This window comes from Ambystoma mexicanum, chromosome 12, assembly GCF_040938575.1.
Source record: "Ambystoma mexicanum isolate Mex_15411 chromosome 12, UKY_AmexF1_1, whole genome shotgun sequence".
In the NCBI taxonomy this organism is placed as follows: domain Eukaryota; kingdom Metazoa; phylum Chordata; class Amphibia; order Caudata; family Ambystomatidae; genus Ambystoma; species Ambystoma mexicanum.
The window spans coordinates 1,193,807,920-1,193,830,793 of record NC_090936.1 but is presented as its reverse complement, the minus strand read 5'-3'; positions in this window follow the sequence as shown (position 1 = coordinate 1,193,830,793).

Here is a 22,874-nt window from a genome sequence, read left to right as displayed (position 1 = left end):
AATAGCGCTTTTCGGCTGCATTTCAATGCGAATGCAGCCGAGAATACGCTTATCAAGGCGAGCAATGATTTTCCAGTAGATACAAGATCATTTTTCTACCAAGGTAAGGTTACACCATTTATTTAGCTTGAAATTTACTCTTAACTTAATCAGACCTTCTCCAAACCTTAGAATTAGACTAAGTTTTCAAATACTATTACTGAATTACCTAAGGAAAGTTTTCTTTTCTCTTTTTTTTTCTCTTCCCTGCAGTCAATTGTAATTAACCACAAACAAAGCACTATCTATCTGAAATTGTTAAATCAAACTATACCTTTATGGAGTAAGAAATTGGTTCTTGGAAACTCATCTAAATCAGGTACCACATTAGGGTGAGTCTATTGATTTAAGAACAGACCAAATATAATTAAATCACAATGTTCTTTTCGTTTTTTAAAAAACATTAAGGATTAAATTCTTATTCTTGCCTTTTCTTCTTTTTCTTTCTGCAGACAGAAATTATTTCATTTTCTCCTGATGAACCATTGTGACAGGCAATGAGGAAACACGTGTTGAGAAAATGAATTTGAGAAACTTAATTTGTTTATGGACAACTGGACACAAGTTGTGTAAGGATGCTGGTGTGAAAATAACACTAAGAAAATAAAAATGTGTTTATGAAAAACTGAGGAAAATATTAAAGACTGTTGTTTGGAAACTGGATGGTGTGAAAGCAACACCTTGTCAACTTAAAAAGAAAATAAATCTGAACAATTTTTCAGTGACATTATGAACAAGAATTGATTGGTTCTCTCTTTTTTTCTTTGACTCACCACTAAGTATACATTTTATGAAACCCCAAAAAGGAGTTGTCGCATTAGAGTGACATTTTTCGCATATTGGAAGATTTATGCAATTTGCTTGTGTAGTAACCACACAAATATATGGGAAACACTCATGCTGACAACCCTGCAACTTTCTTCCTATGGTAACAGGAAGGACAAATAGTATCATTAATAACCAATAGAGTTGTCGCCAAGGTTGAGTTTTGGTTGGTTACACACATAATTATCATCTCTAAGTTAGTTTGTTCTGTTGTTGGGTCTGTACCCTGATTTGCATTCTGTTTCCTCTTTCCCCTCCATGTTATCTTCTTCTGGTGCCTCGCCATACATTTATTTTTCCAACTGATGTCGTCTATGTTGATTCTCTATCTGTGTCTCTTAATGTTACCTCATCTGTATTGCTAGTGCTTGGTTGTTCTGTGCTGCTTCTGAGGTTGGGATCTGAACTAGATAGATCAGAGGAACTATAGTTTCTCAATATGTTCCCTGTTTTATACATGTCCATCCATGTATATACTTCTTCGTTCAGATAGTGATAAGTATCTCTCTTTAATGTCCTGATTTTCTTTTGTTGTAACTCCTACGATATTCCTCTCATTTTGCATTGATATTTTGGGGTGAAAATACAGCCTCAGAGTGACAGATACTGAGAGGCCACGCTTGGCCTCTATTGTTAGAGTGAAGCCGGATAATGTAGAATCCCATTGAAATATAAAAGCCAGTACAAAACAATGATTTCCGAAAAAAGGCCTAGTGAAATGGACAGGTGCTCAAGTGAAGACAAATCTGCCAGGGAGCTTAAAACTACTAAATGTGCCCAGGGCATGAAAAAATAAAACACCTTTGGGTGGAAATGTTGTTTTCCTAAAAAATGAAAAGTTACAATTTCAACTTAAAGAGACAGATAGCAGCATGTGACATTGACTTCTATGCAGCACAAGACAGTGATCAGGAAATCCAAAGTGAAGACACGCATTTTGCATTTGTTACTAATAAAAAGACTTATTTTCATAATATAAAATAACAGCATATATAGAGAAAGGCCTATTTGGTTTCGTAGATGTGAACACTTTCCTATGTTAACTGTGGCCTATTGGTGAATAATACCAAGAGTGAACATATATCTGTTTAAATATTGTATTGTAGTTATAAACAGCAGGATCAGATGTGATGCATAAGATCATTTTGTACACATCGATTCCTTTTATAATGCTATTCTGTTATAATTATTTATGTAGCTTGTTTTCCCCACTGAACTGAACAGTCTGTGCCTCTGAAACTTTGCCCACAAGACTTTGGGCTGGGCCCACCAGGAAAAGCAGGCCTGATTTTCATTTTAAAATACAAAGAATTACAGAAAATTAGATCAGAATTGTGGTAGCTGTATATAAAAAGGTCAGCAGAAATTGTAATGCTTACGTAAGGTCTCTGTGGGAGTGTAATGCCTTTTCAGCTGAGGACCTGTTGTCTGGGCACTGATTCTGTGGAAACAAAAATTATAACAAAACCACTATTGTAATCCCCATACACAAACTAAAACTGTGATACAGAGTACCTTGAAATAGCCCACCCTTCTCACCTGTGCTTTTGTTTTGTGTAGCTCTCCAGCCTGTATTCTACATGGGCGTGTTGGGTAGGTGACTTTTGATCTGAGGGGGCTGTGGTGTTGAAAAATTCTTAACTGAACAATGTCCAAAACTTCTTCTAAAGGTATCTTGGGCAAGTCTTTTGGTGAAAATAATAATTATACACAGTTCATCAGGTACTGAATGGTCCCTACATTGGAGAGATCTCTCTTTCTAGAATTTCCTTTAGTTTTTGCAGGTTCGTGATTCCCTAACAGAGATGATGCTGTGGTATGCCTGCAGCTATATTCGTTTTGAGGAAATATTAATTTACGTCAGTTTGTCGAAAAAACAGAGTAATAGCTGCCTTCAGAAACTAGTGCGTTAAGAAATAAGTGAAGAAACGTCTTGCTGAGACTTCAGGTAAGCACATATGTAACATCTTCTTTATTTCATTTTTACAAGTTCATTCATTCATTAAATACATTTGTTTTACAAGTCTTCGGAAAAACTGTTGAACGATGCAGAGACTGCTGAGGAAAACTTTAGGAAGAATATACTGCGACTGCGGATGAAAACTGCTGAGAGAAGAAATTCTGTGGCTGCGACGGAGCTTCTGATAGAAGTGGTGGGGACTACAAATATAACAGCGGACTGAGGAAAATACTTGGAAAATACTTTGGTTCATTTAGGCTATACAATTCTATTGCTATGCTTTTGATTTTGGGGTAGTCCAAAATGTGCAAAGATGTGATTGATCATCAGGGCAGCTGCTGTTTCTGCCTTGCAATTTGGGGCCGGGAGACATTCCACCCATTTAGTGAACAAGCATGCTACGGTCAACCTATACTTGTTCCCTCTAGAGGAGCGAATCATGGGCCCGATAAAATCGACTTGCAAATCTGACCAAGGCAGTGTCATCTCCCTCTTTTGGAGGGGAGCCCGGTGTGTGAGTGATGTTGGCTGAAATTGTGCACACACAAGACACCCCTTCAGGTATTGGTCGAGGTCCTGCCCCATGTGTGGCCAGTATGGAACCTCTCGCAAGATTTCTAATGTCGTATGAAACCCCCGATGACTGGCTGTGGCAGCATCATGGGCGTGACTTAGCATCAGGCTTCGGAAAATATTTTCCAGTGGTCCAGTCTTTGGAGCAACCATCTTTGGTGGAGCTCCAACACTTGTGGTGAGTCTGTGGAAATTCTACTTGAAAAATGGCGCTCATTGATGGACCACTGTTCCAACGTTCACTCATGGACAGAGAAACAACATTTTCACCAATGTGCATATGGACCTTTATTGGAGGAGCAGGAACGCAAGAAGAAGTGGTTGGTTCCATCTTCACCTCCACACAAAGCTCTTGAGAAGATCGTGTTTGATAAAACTCTATCAAGAGATCTGAAGGGACTAACAGAATTCTATCACATGGGAGATTTGGAGGTGTTCCACAACATGTGCTTAAAGTACAGCCCCAACAGATTCCATTTAGGCATAGACGGGATGCAATATCGGACTTTACTACCAGTCTTAGCCCATAATGAGAACATAAGGAGAGAACAATTGAGGACTGTGGGAAACTTTGGGATGCTTCGTTACACAATGGCCTTTATGAAAAGAAGCAAAAAATGGGTGGTCAAGCCAATATTCCAGGAAATGGAATTCGATTTTGTGAAAGATCTCTCTTTGACTGTGTTGGACATACAAATGCATGGAATCGCTATGATTCTGTTCCTAGGACTCATACAGTTAGGACTTACCGCTTGTCTCATACATTGCCACAAAACATTGCAAAAGTGCCCTATCCACCGAAAGTAGACCTCGTGGAACAGTTCACTTCCCGGTTCAAATGATTAGCAACTATTTATTTGTTCAAGTAGATTTGGAAACACCTAACTGGCTGCAATTCCAACTAGTGTCAAACTGAGATCTGTAGTAGCACTTGCCATGTATATTGCATATTCACAAGTTCCATCCTGTTGACTATACCAAGTTGACAAATATATGGATTTGGCAAATGATTTTTAATGTTCCATGAACAAAAAGAACGGCACGCCAGAACGCCATGCCAACACATGTTTCAAACCTATCTGGGCCGTCTTCTGGGCGAAAGCAAGTATAGTTGAGTTTAAACAAATATAGCTGATATTTAGCCAAAGGGTTACTAGCTGTGTGCATACAGCCTCTGAGTATTGGGTAATTTAAGCTTCCGATCTGTGGGATACATCATGTAATGTATTTTAATCCTCCATTATCAATATAATGCCATTAGTGGGATGTATTTTCCGTACGTCTTAATGTCCTGTGCTCAGGTGTTTCAATTAAGGGACTTGATGTCAGTTTCAGTTACGATTCACCATTTTAACGCTTCAATACGTTCAGGGCTGTGAGGTGCTGCCGTAGACAACACCCACATTCTGCAAGTCTGCGATTAGACACGCGGCAGCAAGTGGCAGCCCTGAACGCATTGAAGCGTTAAAATGGCTTGATGTCAGTTTCAGTCACGTTTCGCCATTTTAACGCTTGGATGGAGATGCTAAGGGTAAAAAGAAAACTCCACATTGACTACCACTCAGCCTCAAGCGGGGGAGTTGAGAGGTACAATAAAACAATTGTGGGCACCTTGAAGAAGTTTGTGGCAGACTTGTGACCTAGTTGGGACATTCGATTACTGCTTATCTTAATGGCCATTAGGTCCACACCATTTTCTACAACAGAAATGTCTACATTTGAGCTCATGACGGGACGCAAAATGATGCTAACTCAGCTTCTGACATACAGAACTTAAGAGCAGACCTTGATCAACGCGTCCACTACCCATGAGTACATTGAAAATCTAAGGAAACACATTCTGCACGCTTTTGCTTATGCTCAGTGCAACTTAGAAAAGTCAGCATAAGGGATGAAAACCTAATACAACTTAAAGACCTCAAAGAAGGAGTATGAAATAGGTGATAGGGTCTACTACCTGTACAATTTTCAAAGAAGCCAGACCAAGGAGCGGAAGTTCCTCCCCTTCTGGCATGGTGCCTTTGAAACTGTTGATAACATCTCACCTCTTGCATATAAGATCTGCATCCCCAAAGGAGAATATACAGAACAGAAATGGGTCCATATCAATCAGTTGAAGAGCTGTCACCCCAGACAGACTTTACTGATTGAAGTGCCCAGTGAGGGTAGAGCCCAGGAACCATCTATAGAATGAAAGGAAAGAATGGATTCCCATATGGTGAATATCACACATTTACAGGGAGTAAATTAATTTATACTCACAAATAATGTATAAAATCAGGATGAGAAAATGGTGTGTGTAGAAATGTGCATGTAAGGGAAATAAATGTCAATGTGTTAAGTGATGTTTTGTTTTTCAAAATATATGGCTTTTTACCTGGGAAACAAGTACTGTATAATATACTTAACCTCTCTTTTACTCTCTGCAGACTCAATAACTCCTTACCTTCATAGACTGGGGGTAGGAGGTTCCATAAAGGGAGGATTTCCAGGGGCAAACCCTAAAATCAAAAAAAAGAGTGGTGTGCAGACCACAGTGCCACTCCCTCAGGACAGGAAAAAGAGTAGACGTGCTCCATGAGCCAGAGCAAAAAGAAAACAAAACCTCACTCTCCCTTGCTTTTTTCTGCGGGTCACCCGAGTCAAAGACCCAGCAGCGGGACTTCTGGGGTCAAAATACAGCCTCAGAGTGACAGAGGCTGAGAGGCCATGCTAGACCCCTATTGTGAGAGGGAAGCTGGATAATGTTGAGTCCCATTGAAATATAAAATCCAGTACAAAACAATGATTTCCGACATAAGACCCAGTGAAATGAAAAGAAATGGGCCTACTTCAACTCTACTAAAATGGACAGGCACTCACTGAAGGAAAATATGCCTGAGAGTGTGAAATTACTGAATGTGCCCGTCGCATGGAAAAATAAGCACATGCAGCTGGAAATGCTGTTTTCCTAAAATATGGAAAGTTACAATTTCAACTTAAAGATACAGATAGCAGCATGTGACATTGACTTCTATGCAGCACAAAATGGTGATCCAGAAATCCAAAGTGAAGCCAAGAATTTTGCATTTGTTACTAATAAAAATACTTATTTTCATCATATAAAATGACAGCTTGTAAAGAGAAATGCCGATTTGGTTTTGTGGAAGTGAACACTTTGCTATGTTAACTGTGGCCTATGGGAGAATAATACCAAAAGTGATCTTATATCTTTTTAAATATTGTATTGTAGTTATAAACAGCAGGACCACATGCGATACAAAAGATCATGCTGAACACATTGTTTCCATTTAAAATGCTATTCTGTTAGAATTATGCATGTAGCTTGTTTTCCCCACTGAACTGAAAGGTCTGTGCCTCTGAAACATTGACCTCAAGACCTTTTGGCTGGGCTCACCAGGAAAAGCAGGCCTGGTTTTCAGTTTAAAATACAAAGAATTACAGAGAATTAGATCAGAATTGTGGTAGCTGTTGATAACACGTCCAGCAGAAATAACCTTAATGTCAAACCTCCCCATTACCTGTCCATTAGCCCGGAACAGGGTCTTTTGAAGCCAATGAGGGAGGTAGAATACTATGAGCCAGGCAGATGTCCTGGTCATGTGACAGAAAAGAAATGAAACTTAGGAAAGGTTGGGACTCTTGTGAAACTGAGGGGCACATGTGAAGGATTGAATGATTAACATAGGAATACATTGATGTTGTTATGCGAATACAAAATCAGTTCCTATTGGAGCCATTCGCTATGAATTGTGTTTACTATCTTTGAATTACTGGGTTAGGTGGCGTAAGTTGTCATTATACCTAAGACTGATTCATGATTCTGGAGACAATCTGTACAGAATTCTGGGGAGTGGTATAAAAAAGGAGAATTCTGAAATTGAAGTATTACTGAAGCTGCAGAAGTTATGTCTGGAGACTCTAGGAAATGTAGGTCTGGCAGCTACTGATTTGGAAAGCAATCCACTTTGTGTTAAGAAACTGTTACAATCTGCAGACTGGATGTCTACCATGGACAAATTAGTGTCATCAAAGCTTTTTTGCTCAATTGGTGACATAACATAAACATTTGGGGCAACCTGAGCTATATTTAACAAAATTTCCAAATAAAAGGATACGCAACGGATTCATGAAATTTCATTTAAACATTTGTTTAACTGGAGAAATATTGGAAATAAAAGCTTCACAAATTCAATTGGAAGACCATAGAAGGTCATTTTGTGTAGATTTTGTCATCACCCAACAGAAAAGGAATCGTTGAGACATCTCCTGTTAGATTGTAAGCCTCTATTGGCAGAACGTATTGAGATCTTAGGGAAATTTGTTCAGAATCTTGAATGTGTCGATTCGGACTGATTGTGGTTGGAAATGAGGCACGGAATAGGGATATCCCTTAAATTGGCAGTTGTGCGTTTCTTGTTGCAAGTATGTGGTATTTTGCCACCTGAAAAGGATAATGTCCTTATTCCCAAAGAGTAGGGGCCTGAGGAAATTACTTTGGCTCTTCGTGCTCACAAGTAAAAGACTCTGTATTGGTGAGATGGGAAAAGAGGATTTGTCTTACTAATCTCGTAAAGGAAAATATGGATATTTTGAGTATATTTTGTATGATTCTAGGACTATCCACTGGTTTGGAAAGTATTTGCCGCTTATTGATGTGAAGAGCTTAAGATTTTTTCTGTATCTGTGAGGTATGAAGTAAAAATAAGGGCGCCTGGCGGAGTCCTGATCTACCCAGGAGGGTACGTATATAATCAAAAATAATCAGGATGTGAGATCCTACAAAAAGCAAGCTACGGTTCTGAACAAATGAGTTTATTTCAGAAAACCACAAGTGTTATTGTTCAATTAGTTTACATGGCTTTCAATAAGCACGAAAGGCTCAAAAAGAACAGACAAAAGTGATTGAGTTTGGTGGAAATACAGAATGAGTATTAACCTATTTTGTGTTGAGGTACAGAGTTCCACCTAAGGACACAGTGGTATATAACAGTTAGAAGAACATATATTTATACAGTAGTGCACCCGGGACATAGGGTGGTCCAGGGCATTGTAAACACGGGGTGTACACAACATAATCTACAAGACAAACACGAAAAAGGGTATTTGCAGTTGTGTCACTGGGGATCGACACAGGTGTGTTTCAGCCAGGAAGGCAAAATTGTTGCCTGGATGGTGTTGGCCTTCTTCAGGATGAGCACCAAATGTGAAGAAGGCCAACACCATCCAGGCAACAATTCTGTCTTCCTGGCCGAAACACACCTGTGTTGATCCCCAGTGACACAACTGGAAATACCCTTTTTCGTGTATGTCTTGTAGATTATGTTGTGTACACCCCGTGTTTACGATGCCCTGGACCACCCTATGTCCCAGGTGCACTACTGTATAAATATATGTTCTTCTAACTGTTATATACCACTGTGCCCTTAGGTGGAACTCTGTACCTCAACACAAAAGAGGTTAATACTCATTCTGTATTTCCACCAAACTCAATCACTCTTGTCCGTTCTTTTTGAGCATTTCGTGCTTATCGAAAGCTATGTAAACTAATTGAACAATAACACTTGTGGTTTTCTGAAATGAACTCTTTTGTTCAGAACTGTAGCTTGCTTTTTGTAGGATCTCACATCCTGATTATTTTTGATTATATCTGTGAGTTATGATTCAAATTGTCTGGTTGGGAATGTTTTGCTATGGTTGCTTATTTTTTGTCATTTTTTTATCTTTTCTCTGTCTTTTTTATATAGATGGTTACACTGATGATATGTTTTTAAACAATGTAAATATTGTATGTTTTGTTCACAATAACTGCTTTTTTTTAAACATTGTACTTTGTAAAGGTTTGTTCATAAACCAAAAAAAACAGATAAAAAAGTCAAAATCTGCCACAGCAGAGGTTGTCGTGTCATTGATCGCCCCATACCTCTGTCCAATAATTCCTGGTGTAGAGGATTTGTGCATGTTACCCTCTCTTGAGCCAGGGGCATAGTAGGGGCTCCTGCAGACCCCGCAGTGTGGTGGCCCTCACCGTCCCAGAGCTGGGCTTGGGCTGACTGCGGCTGGCTGGTAGCGCAGGAAGGTGGCTCTTTGCATAGGGCTTACCTGTGCATGTCAGACAGGAACCAGGAAGCTCTCTTGCTTCCTGGTTCCTATCTGCATGTAGCAGGAGGGCCGGAGACATGAAGAGTGATGAAGCATCGAGTTGTTGGACTGAAGCTGCTGGGGAAAAAGGTAAGACTTTTTTTATGTATATATGTGAGATGTGCATAAGCTTGCGTGCATGTTGGATGTGTTTATACTCGTGTGTATGTGAATGGTGTGCATGTATGGGTGTGAGTGCGTGTGTCATCATGCAAATGAAAATTCATTGTGCATGAAATGTGTGGGTGGATGCGCGTGTGGAGAATGCAGTGTGAATGGTCCGGGTGGGGGTGCATGTGGAGAATCCAGTGCGAATATTCTGGGTGCGCTGTGAGAGAAGGCATATGTGTGAGTGACTGGTGGGTGAATGGTCATGAATGGGATCATGTGTCTGTGTGATTTGCAGGGGGACCAGGGATCACTGGAGCATTGTTGAAATTTTCTTAAAGTGTCATGGCATGTTTTACTGGCATTTTTGACCAAAGCCAACTTGATGAGTGTTACTACGTGGCTAGACTGGCGCTTTGGAGCAGCCAGTATAACCATTTCTGACTGTGGCATTACATTTTTACTGAGCATCTGTGATAAAGCAAGCATGATAATTGTTATTATGTAGCTAGTCTGACCTTTTGGTGCAGCCAGTTTAGCCATGGCTTACTGTGTAATAACATTTTGTGCTTGACATCTATGATAAAGCAAGCAAGCCTTGTAAGTATTATTATGTGAATGTTTTATTAGTAGTCTTTCATTTGATGCAAGGGCCTTTATTTGTACATTATGTGTTTATAGTCATTGCTATTAGAATGAGTACATCCAATTGGAAACACTTACACCAATTACCTATAAAAGATTGGTGGAATAACATGTGTGACATTGAAAGATTGGAGGGATGTTTAGCATTTCCACCGGCTCTCTTGGCCAAATATGAAATTAAATGGCACTTATTGATTAGCTGTTTGTTATCCAGCATCCAGTACAAGGTCAATAATGTATTGTATATGCTGTTTCATGAATTTTATAAATGTGCAAATAATGTATGATTTAATCACATTTGGATATTGATGTCCCCCTACCCTTTTGTTTCTGTCTCTCACCCTGTTTTGTTTATTGTGCTGTAAGTAGGCCCCTAAATTGCATGCACTATTGTAACACATTACTTGTTGCTTTTCGATGCTTATTTGTATGCATTAGCTCTGCTGATTTTATTATTCCCTATTTCATTTATGTTTATTTCATATAGGGAGTTATTCTTTAAGCATGGACTTTGAAGCTATCTTTGGTATATTGCTAGTACTAGGGATCAACTAGATGATCTGTTATGTGTGTTTGAGACCGTTTAGTGAATGCCGTCATCTTCATATTATTGTCACAATATGTTGCATACCTATCATTGTATGCATTTCTTTGTGTTTGAGTCTAAACAATCGAATAGAAATGTAGTAAACTAAAAGTATTACACATCTTTATTGGTATTTTGGTGCAGTCAGTCTAACCATTTCCATCTCTGGCATGGCTTTTTATACTAGGCATCTATGATAAACCTATGAGTCATTCGACCTTCGACCCTGGCGGTAGACCTAGTTTAGTGCTTTATCTGTGAGTGGCAGGCTCGCCCTGATGTCTCTGCAATTCATACAATTGCCTCTGACAGTAGAACTATGTTGGGTGTTCATCAGCGACTGGCAGGCCTACATCAATGCACCTACTTTTGAAACCTTTGTCTATGGCAGTAAGCATAGCTTTGTTGTTTATCTGTGAATGGCAGGCACACATCTGATGCCCTCACTGTTGAAACATTCGTCTCTGGCAATAGAGCAAGCCTGGCCCTTTATCTGTGAGTGAAAGTCTCACATCTGATGTCTCGAGATGTTTGTCTCTGTGGGATGTCTCAACCCACTGGTCCAGGCCCTGCAACATTACTGTGCATTGCTGGCAGCGGAAACCTCAGAAATGGCCACTGGAAAGCATGCTGCTCGCTAAAAATAACTCATAATTGCACAGTAAAAATCTGAAAAATAGGCCGCCATCCACTTTTACCTATCTTAGTGAGCACAGGAGATCACTGCCAAAACCCTCATTTGGGATACCCACAAAGTAGCCTGAAACCACTTGAAAAAGCAATGCTGATTGCCAAAAAGAAACACAGAGCTGTTTGGAAATCCGTTTTCTTGATTGTCAAAAATGTGCAAAAATCATGGCTCACAAACCACCCAAAAAGATCCAACCTCCTTGTTGGGTGGTGAACATCATTCTACTTCAAGAATACACATAAATATAATGGCCACAGAAGTATATGTTATCTGAACAAAGTCCACTTTTGAGGATTGCTTGCTGGAAGAAATCTGTCAAAAATGGGATTAATACTGTTACTCACCTCTGTCAGAAGCCGGCGATTTAAAACTTATCTTGTGTAAAATTGAACATTGAACTCAAACTATGCCAAAGAAAGACTTGCTATCAGAAGCCTAAGAGGTGGATACAATTCAAAACTATATTCTGAAAAGACTTGAAGGAAGAAATTGGTTGATGTATTTGTGAAAAATGTGAGTTATATTTTAAGACAAGACAATTTCAGACATTGAGTTTAAGAGTTAAAGTTTCCCACACTGTGCTTCAAACACATTCCACACCTTCTCCCTGAACAAAGGAAACTTCCCCCTGCCCTCGGCTAAGAGAATGGCAGGCTGGTGTGAAAAGGAACTGGGAGGGGCACCCTGGCCTGTTGCTCTGGATGCAGACAATGGAGTCCTTGAGCTGAATTGGAATGCTAATTCAGGTGTGACTGACAACAAACTGCTCTGGCAGGAAGGCAAGCCATGTGACCCTCTGACTCAGCCCAGCTCTGGAGGCGAGCCAGACTGAAAATGTGGATTTGACATTGGATTAAATATATGTTTAAGGAAAATACTTCTCAAATATTGTACCGAACTGACAAAAATATGAAACTTAGAGAGTGTTAAAATGAAAAATGTGCTCGCAGTTTAAGACTAATTTGGAATCTGTGCGATGTTCTGAGGCTGAACCTCGGAAATTATTCATATTGTAGCCATTGTGTTTATGTTAGGAACATGAAAAATTACAGAAATGTGCCCAGATGGGATATGCATGCATGTATAAAAATTGGTGCAGAACTAACATTGAGAAACCGACCAAAAGCGTGAAAAAGTTGTTGTTTACGAACCAAAGCTCGTAGGAACATGGGACTTGAACAGAGACATGCCTTAATTAATCGGTGATGTGTATATGTAATATTAACAAGTTGTGCATATTGTAAATATGTTTTTTTATGAAAAATAAGATATACTGTACAGAGACAAAGGGGAGGGTTTTTCCCTAAGCCATAAACATGACACATGATGACACATGATGACACAGGATGACACACTGCTCCTTTCCCAAATCAGGGGACAGGAAATTCTCTGACCTATCAGATCCGTATAGGGTTGGGCATAGATAATCAGCCTCCCCACCCACTTTGGAAATTGATAAATTAGGACTGCTGAGGACCCAGAAGGACACACACTTTCCACTTCTCAACTAATTTCTTGGTGAAGCACCCTGCAGGAAGATCCAGGCTCCAGACATAGATCCAGAGTCCATACTCTAGAACCAAACTCTAGAACTTTGAAGCAGAGAGGCCTAACCCAAGAAGCTGAACCCTTTTTCAGCAGGCCTCAGAATCTTTTGCAACCTGATCCTAACCTCTAAACTTCCACTGGGCATAACTAAACCATTCAACAGCCTGACTGAGCTGTTTTGCTTCTGGCCAAGAACCCCGTGCTAGAACCAAGATTCATATCCGTCCAGCAGAGCTGTATCCAGAACCCGTCAGATCCAGTCCAAGAGGCCGCGCAGACCAGAGTGCTTGCTGAGAGCAGAGTCCAGGTGCCCTGATCCTGTCAGGTGGCGAGTGAAGTCCAAACCTTGACCAGATCTTTGAAGGGCCCATTCCATTTCGAAGCCATAGTTGTAAGTATTTAGTGTAGAACTGTCCATAACCAACCTCTTAGTATTAAGTAACCCAAACCAAACATTCAGCCTATTCATAACTGCATTATTGAATCTCTGTTGTCTATCCTAAATTCTTCTTTCCTCCACATAATCCTTGATAATTTTAGTGATAATCATCTTGGCGCTAATATATATTTTCTGGAGAAAGGCAATTGTCTCATTCAGACAGAAACCATCCGGAGGCGCCTCTGGATAGGTGGCAAATCTTTGTTCCAAATATTCAACAGCGCATCTTTCATTTTGAAATCTTGAATTTGTTTCTGAAAAATCTACCTTTATTAAAACCTCTGTAACTTTTGAACCACACATCCTAGAACCGAAACATCCAAATTCCTGATAGTTTTGCTGTATTTGCGTTTCCCGCACGCGGAAAAGTTGCAGCGAATTTGCAATTTGGCTCAATTTCACAAATAGCTGTTTCTTGCTTTCAACTGCTGGATTTCATTTTCAATCTGCTAATCATTCTACAATCTTTGCTAGTGTTTACCTGACCCAATACAAAGCAACTCTCACCAATTCTGAATCTCTTTTAGCGAATTAAAGTAATTTTAGCATTTTTCTATACATTACATATCACATTCAAAAACATTTTGACCTGTTTTGAAAAGCATTCCTGTTTTCTCTAAGCTTGCTGGGGGAAGTGGGATTCAAACTGCAATTGTTGATTGAATTCCTGATACCTGTGTACCCTCTTCCACCTCTTTGTATTGCATACTGCGGGGAGTGAGTAACAGGGGGAAGGAGTGGCATATTATCTGTTGATCGAAGTCATATCAAGTCTTACTTCTGTGTTGCATTTTTTCCTATCATTGCATTTCCTTGAACCATGCATAGTATTCTCTGCTACCTTATTCTTCCCATCCCTACTCCTAATTGATTAAAGAGATTGTTGATATTGTAATATTACCCATTGCTGATCATTGTTCATATTCATAAGTGTGATATTCAGATATTATTCATATTCATAAAAGTGTAATCTATATATTGTTCAATTCTTCAAATAAATCTTTTAATTTGCAAAACAAACCTTCTTCTTGGCTCAGTGAGGCTGGGGGCATTCAAAGAGAGGGGCGTTATATAAGGGTACATCATCCAGAATTAAGAGAACTTTGACATAAAAAAAATATAAATAAGGGTTTCCATTGGGCATCCCATACTAGGCATTGACTTAGTTGGAGTGCTGGATTGAAATCACTTACATCTCTGACAGTAGACCTAGGCTGGTTGATTATCTGTGAATGGCAGGCTGACATCTGATGGCACGTTAGATCTCTTGAGATGTTTGTCTCTGGCAGTAGACCTAGGCTGGTTGATTATCTGTGAATGGCAGGCTCAAGTCTGATGTCCTTAGTGTTGGGACCTTCATCTCTGGCAATAGACCCTGTCTGACCCTTGATCTGTGAGTGAAAGTCTCACATCTGGTGTCTTGAGACGTTTGTCTCTGGCAGTAGACCTAGGCTGGTGGATTATCTGTGAATGGCAGGCTCACGCCTGATGTCTCGAGATGTTTGTCTCTGGCAGTAGACGTAGGCTGGTTGATTATCTGTGAAGGGCAAGCTCAAGTCTGATGTCTTACTGTTGAGACCTTCCACTCTGGCAATAGACCCAGTCTGACCATTGATCTGTGAGTGAAAGTCTCACATCTAATGTCTTGAGATGTTTGTCTCTGGCAGTAGACCTAGGCTGGCTGCTTATCTGTGAATGGCAGGCTCACCACTGATCTCTTAATATGTTTGTCTCTGGCAGTAGACCTCAGGCTGGTTGATTACCTGTGAATGGCAGGCTGACATCTGATGGCATGTTAGATCTCTTGAGATGTTTGTCTCTGGCAGTAGACCTAGGCTGGTTGATTATCTGTGAATGGCAAGCTCAAGTCTGATGTCCTTAGTGTTGGGACCTTCATCTCGGGCAATAGACCCTGTCTGACCCTTGATCTGTGAGTGAAAGTCTCACATTTGGTGTCTTGAGACGTTTGTCTCTGGCAGTAGACCTAGGCTGGTGGATTATCTGTGAATGGCAGGCTCACGCCTGATGTCTCGAGATGTTTGTCTCTGGCAGTAGACGTAGGCTGGTTGATTATCTGTGAAGGGCAAGCTCAAGTCTGATGTCTTACTGTTGAGACCTTCCACTCTGGCAATAGACCCAGTCTGACCATTGATCTGTGAGTGAAAGTCTCACATCTAATGTCTTGAGATGTTTGTCTCTGGCAGTAGACCTAGGCTGGCTGCTTATCTGTGAATGGCAGGCTCACCACTGATGTCTTAAGATGTTTGTCTCTGGCAGTAGACCTCGGGCTGGTTGCTTATCTGTGAATGGCAAGCTCAAGTCTGATGTCCTTACTGTTGAGACCTTCATCTCTGGCAATAGACTCTGTCTGACCCTTGATCTTGGAGTGAAAGTCTCACATCTGATGTCTCGAGATGTTTGTCTTTGGTAGTAGTCGTAGGTTGGTGGATTATCTGTGAATGGCAGGCTGACGTCACGTCAGATCTCTTGAGATGTTTGTCTCTGGCAGTAGACACAGGCTGGTTGATTATCTGTGAATTGCAGGCTGATTTATGATGGCAAGTCAGATCTCTGAGATGTTTGTCTCTGGCAGTAGAACTAGGCTGGTTGCTTATCTGTGAATGGCAGGCTGACATCTGATGGCACGTCAGATCTCTTGAGATGTTTATCTCTGGCAGTAGACCTGGGCTGGTTGATTATCTGTGAATGGCAGGCTCAAGTCTGATGTCCTTAGTGTTGAGACCTTCTACTCTGGCAATAGACCCAGTCTGATCATTGATCTGTGAGTGAAAGTCTCACATCTAAAGACTCGATATGGTTGTCTCTGGCAGTAGACCTAGGCTGGTTGCTTATCTGTGAATGTCAGGCTCACGCATGATGTCTTGAGATGCTTGTCTCTGGCAGTCGACCTAGGCTGGTTGCTTATCTGTGAATGGCAAGCTCAAGTCTGATGTCCTTAGTGTTGAGACCTTCATCTCTGGCAATAGACCCTGTCTGACCCTTGATCTGCGAGTGAAAGTCTCACATCTAATTTCTCGAGATGGTTTTCTCTGTCAGTAGACCTAGGCTGGTTGTTTATCTGTGAATGGCAGGCTGACATCTGATGGCACGTCAGATCTCTGAGATGTTTGTCTCTGGCAGTAGACCTAGGCTGGTTGCTTGTCTTTGAATGGCAGTCTGACATCTGATGGCACGTCAGATCTCTGAGATGTTTGTCTCTGGCAGTAGACCTAGGCTGGTTGTTTATCTGGGAATGGCAGGCTCACGCCAGATGTCTTTGGATATTTGTCTCTGGCAGTAGACCTAGGCTAATGGGCACAGGAAAAGGGGGCAGGGAGGACAGATCCGGCCCTCAATTACATGCAAGGGGGATATAATGCCATTTATCCCTCCCACAATCAGAAGCGAGGTTAGGGAAAGCAGGGATTTTATTTTCCCAAGTGACGTGATGAAGCAGCAGGGCAGCATTAAGTAAAAGCAGGGCTGGACTGTAAGCAAACATCCAGGCCAGCCTGGGCGGTTTGCTCATCGTCCTACTGGCTGTAGCTGTCTGCCTGGTGCACAGCACATCATTATTTTCTTCCACGGCTTGCGGGCCTTCACATTGGAGGGACAATGCACACATATACTGTGTAAAGTGGCATCTATGGTCCACACAAGGGGGTGTACAAAGGGGTAGGGAGGGTGCACACATGTTGTGTGTGTGGTGCTCGTTTTGATTATGGTGGGGAATGATGCAGTCAGTGTGAGCAGCAGGGTGGCATGCATGGTGCACACAAGGCATCTGCATAGCTAGAGAGGTAGGTCTGATGCATAATGTATGTATAGAATTGTAGGTAAGGTGCAGGTACATTGTAACAGGTATTGTATATATTTGGTATCTGCATAAATGTAGGTATATATCCAGTAAGATAGCTCAGCATGTTGCACACTTGCTGCCGAAATCTGTGTGGGATCTGCAGGTCACAGGCTGCAAGGCCAATTCCGTTTTTCATCCTTCCGAGATGGATCGATGAGTACCAACTTCGGTTGGGTGATAGTATTTGCATGTAAATGATCTATATGCAGCGCTTTGGCAAACGTGCTATATAAATAAAAAATATTATTTTTGTATTGTGAGCCGAGTAGGGATGGGTCATTTGATGTGTGCATCGTTGTAGGTATGATGCACACACGGTGAGTGTACAAATATCAATATGGTGCAATTTGTGTGTGCAGAGTGGTAGTTAGGTAGTAGGCACATAAGGTATACACAACGGGGTAGACATGGTTCACACTTTGATTGCAGAGCAGCTGATGTGCTGCACATAGTGGGCCGCATTACAAGTGCTGCGGTAGCCTTGCCGGGAATGGGGAGGTCGGATGCACAGGCACCATTCGTAAATGGTGGCGGTGCATCCGAAAAGCCACCCGCGAGCTGAACTTGTAGTTTACTGGTCGGGTAACTATGGTACCGGCAAGCTTACCGGTACCGTAGTTTCCGGACCGGCAAACTTGTAATGAGGCCCATTGTGTGCAGAGAGCTGAGTATGTTGCATGCACGCTGCTTGCAGAGTAGTTGGTGTGTTTCCCACATAGTGTATGCACAGACTAGTTGTTGTGGTACACACTGTGTTTGGGGAATCATAGGTATGCTGGACATGATGATTGTATAGAGAGCTCTATGTACCAATCACATAGGGCATGCAGAGGTGAGCACTGTTTGCAATCAGGTGTACGAATTGTGTACTAGGTGTTTGTAGAGCTGTGGGTATAAGGCATATATGATTTGTGCTGTGAAATAGGTATGTGCACCCGATGTAGATGGCACAGATGATACAGTGTGTGTAGAACTGTAGTTGTGGTGCATAAAGGGGGGGTGTACATCAGTTGATATGTTCTACCAGTATGTGCAGAGTGATAAGCTTTATGAACACGTGTGTGAAAAGCAGTTGGTAAGGTGCACACATTGTATGTAAAGAGTCGTAAATATGGCATGCATATGGTGCGTGTAGATTGTATGGTTGTGTTGTACCCACATGGTGTGTGTACATGAACTAAATAATGAACAAGTGCCAGAACTAAGTACCAGTGAATTAGGCAACAGTAACATCTGTTTTTTGTGGAGCTCTGAAGGTTTCAGCACTCGACTGGCCTTGCCTTATGTTGGTTTGAATATGGGTTGATTTGAGTCTGTAGCAAAGTCCCCAAGGAGTCCCCTGCTCCCCCCCAGATGGTATCTGTCCCCTACGCCCCTGCCTAGGCTGGTTGCTTATTTGTGAATAGCAGGCTGGCATCTGATGTCCCTGTGTAGCTAGTAGCATGTGGTGTGAAGGGTTTTGAAGGGGTGAGCCATGAGTGACCCACATAAGCTGTAAGGACCAAGGATGAGAGACTACTCTGGTACTTAATTACCAAAGGCTTGGGAAATGGATCACAACATTAACTTCTTATCTAAAATGCCACTTCTCCAAGCGTTGTCACCCTTCTTCGATACGTTTGCCGAAGTCGTGTGAGGTCATTGCTTCTGTCCATCTACTGTTGTTAAAGAGGACCACTCACACTTAGAAACATTGAGTGTAGGGAACGCCTCTAGTACAGCTAGACGCACCTACCATCTTTTAAAAAGTAAACATTGTCTGTGGTCTCTGATTACACCAAAGGACGCAGGTGCCATCCATGTACTAAGCACTCTTCCCGTGCCTGGCATTATTTTTAAGATTGAACTGGCTGTCCTCTCACACCAACTGTGGCATGCATGTTTGTTTTTTGTATAATTTACACTATCTGAAGGGTTAACGTTTGGCTAGTTAATTATTTTTCAAATGTAATGTTCTTTCCCAAAATCACCGTTCACAGCATTTGTCTATTCCGCCCTTTGCTAGACTTCAACATTGATAAACAAGCCGTGACCGGTCGTGATTAAGTATTCACATAAATGCCCACATGTTTTTGTATGATGTAAAAATAGAATGCAGACAAATAACAAATGGACTCTCGGGAGCTGTACAGTAAACATGTCATCGATGCCCAATGCATCGCCGTTTCCTCCCTTGGATGGCCATTCCTCAAATGATGGGGCATGCGTCTGCGTCTCGTGCTTGCTTGGGCTCCTGTAGAGTGATGTTTGGGTCGCCAGAGCGCAACATCTGATGCAAGCGCCTTGTCTTGAGCCTGTCGTGCTTTCTGATAATGCAATGTTTTATACAAAGAATACATTTTTCAAGACAGACACAGAAGGAACAGGTTCATCAGAGAAGAGCCACAGCAATCGATGTGCATGTTGTGTAGAGATGTGTGTGCAGGCCGCGATCATCCACAACCACTGACTAACTGCAACATGCTTTTGTGTATACCTGATTGTTGTGTATTGCCACAAGCTGAGTAGGACCAACAGAAGCATAGTGGGTTGGGTGAAAACATATCATTTTTATTAGGGATTTTTACATAAGTGGGCCACGGTGGGAGGAAAAGAACAAAACAAAAGGAGTATTCTTTCCATGTTGTTCAGCAACACAAAGTCTCTGGGTTCCCAGAAGTCACTCCAGAAGACCTTCAGGGATCAGTCACTCTAGCACTCTCAGTCATGGGCATTTAAGTGTTCCCACACTTCTTCCTTGACTCTTCCTTCCCCCTCCCGTGCCTCATTTCTTCTGCTTCCTGTGGGAGACCCCTCGCTTGTGTTCTAAGAGCCTTACATGCACCAGCACGCCATGCCGGTCTTATGGAAGATGTCAGAGCTGGGTAGGTTGGATCAAGCCAACGATTCCACCAAGCAGCTGATGAGCTGGACCTCTCCGCGTGTAGAGCCAACATCACCTTCTCCTTTGATGACGTGTGGTCCTATCTCTAGACCCCAATATCCATTGACTTCTACCTTCTCGACTTGAAGCAGCAATCCTTCACGTGCACCTCTAGTTTCTTCCTCACCACTACCTCAACCCACCGCTTTCTTTACCTCTTTATCTCTTGACCATGTCTTCATACCACCGCCCCTGTAGTCTCACAGGCTGGCAGCATGCCCGCTCGCTCCATTTCCTCCACTCGATCATCACCTCTCCATCTGCATTAGCTTCCAACTTCCTCCGGTATATATCTTACCACAGAACGTTCTTCTCCTCCTTCCACGTGATGTTACCTCCAGCATGCTCCTTAAATTCTCCTCACCACCTCTCTCTAATTTGCATCTCCCCACTCCACCTTCTCCTGAGTCCTACAGCAACTCTCTCGAGACTTTACTGTCCTTCTATGATAGCCCACAGCCATCATTTCCGTTGCCTGGCTTATAAAGTGGCTTAGTCGTGCCCCCAGGAATAACTCCCACTTAGCCATGCTGTGGGTAAGAATTGTAGTGATTGGATTGGATGACTTGTTCAGTTTTCCCGGTTTTCTGCCTCTTGCTCCACCGCGCCCCAGCTCAGTGGATGCTCTGCCCAGAGCCTTTATTGGGTTCTATGTTCATTCATCAACAGTGTTTTTTTAATGTTTTTTTTGATGATTTTCTTTTTTCGAAAAAACCCATTGAAAATGTTATTTTTTATTTGTGTGGAGGGTCCCCACTCCAATCCCCTCCACTTTAATTGTACTCTATTCCTGACCCCCTGCCATTATATGCCCTTACCCACAACCCTGAGTTTTTCAAAATATAATTTCAGCAAAAAAACATTTAAAAAACACTGTCGATGACTGAAAGTCATACCCTTTATTGATGCCAGCCATTGACTTGAATCTCCATTTGTCTGCTGTGTGAAGCAGGATTATTTCCAGGATTCAGCCATGCATCTGACCGCACTACGCTGAGGAATTTCACCCCTCCTTTTTAGTGTTCTAGAATGCACATTAGCTTTTTTTTATTATGAACTACACCAGTGCTTTGTAATATCATAACTAAGGCCAATGATGAAATTAAGATTAGAGGGCGCCATGTGAGGCTTTTAATATGTTCTACTGTGGGAATTAATTCCGACAGTGTCTATTATCTGATGTAGAGCGATCTGTTACTTCCTGAAGCTAGAATAAAATAGACCATGTTATAAAACAAGGGTTTCCTGTGTCCATTAGTGAAACACTGGACAGCGATTGCAAAGGCAAATACTTCCTTGAAGTCTATAACTGATGGAGTCCTAAGGAGGTAAGAAGGAGTTAGTGTCAAGTGTGAGATTCAGGTTCGTAATAAGTACCTTTATACCGTTTGCTCCTGTCCTGGTCTAGTGCACTCAGAAGCAACAGCCAGTTTCTCAATGCTGGTTACAAGGTAGTAGCCAGCATTGGAGGGCTTGGGTTACTGTCTGGAACTGTCAACAGGGACGTCATTTAGAGGTCGTCAGGGGTCGCAACTTTACAGTGATATCATAACCATATTTTTTCTTAGTGTACTTAGAAACAATGCTATGTGCTGCCACTTCCTGTTTTGTCAAGGGATGAAAGGTCATGTTCCATCGCTTCCTGTGATGTTACTTTGGGGTGGGGTCGAATGACATCAAGGGTCATGTGATGTCTCTTCCGCTACCTCTGGCATGTTGGTGAAATGACATCCCTGACTGTCAAGAGTATTGACTAGATCGCTAAGAAGCTGCTTAGACAGAAATTGATCATTTGTCCTGTCTATAATTTGATTGAATGATAATATGTGGATTAATTGAAAGACATATTACGTGTTTATTCATGTTTTCACTGTACTCAAGCACATGCTTTGATTAGAATCTAATTCCTAAAATAATATGGAACGTTGGGTTAAATTTGTCAGATTCGGAATGGCTCAGCATTTGTATTGTGCAATTAAAAAATTCAGCCTAGTAGTTCTGAAACTGATTTGCATGTTGTTGTTCCGCTGGGCAATATTAATTCACGTTTGTAGTTTCATTATTTAGTTTAGTGGAAGTTCATTGTGGCATACAATTTGCAAACAGACTTCTGGAGTCCGCAATCCCAAAAAACATTGTCATGAAACGTTTGACATGATATTTTTTAGAACCATTCCTTCTCGAAAAGAAAATATGCATCTGAGACTGAAAACAAATAAGGCTAATTGGGTCACCACACTTTGATTGTGAAAAAGGCCTGGACAAAGCCCGCTATGTCTTTTTTGAGACACGTATCTGCTGTTGAAAAAAGGTCTAAACAAACACAATGGGCCTCATTCCGACTGTGGCGGCCACGGAATGAACGTTGCCGGTAAGAGACCGGCACCGTTCATTCTGGGCCGCCACTTTACGAGTTCTGCAGCGGGTCCCGCTCTGTACGCCTGGCCAGACCAGACGTGCAGAGCGGGACCCGCTAGCAGTAGAGGATGCTAAGAACGGGCCCGTCACTAACGGGCCCGTTGTTAGCATCCTCCCCA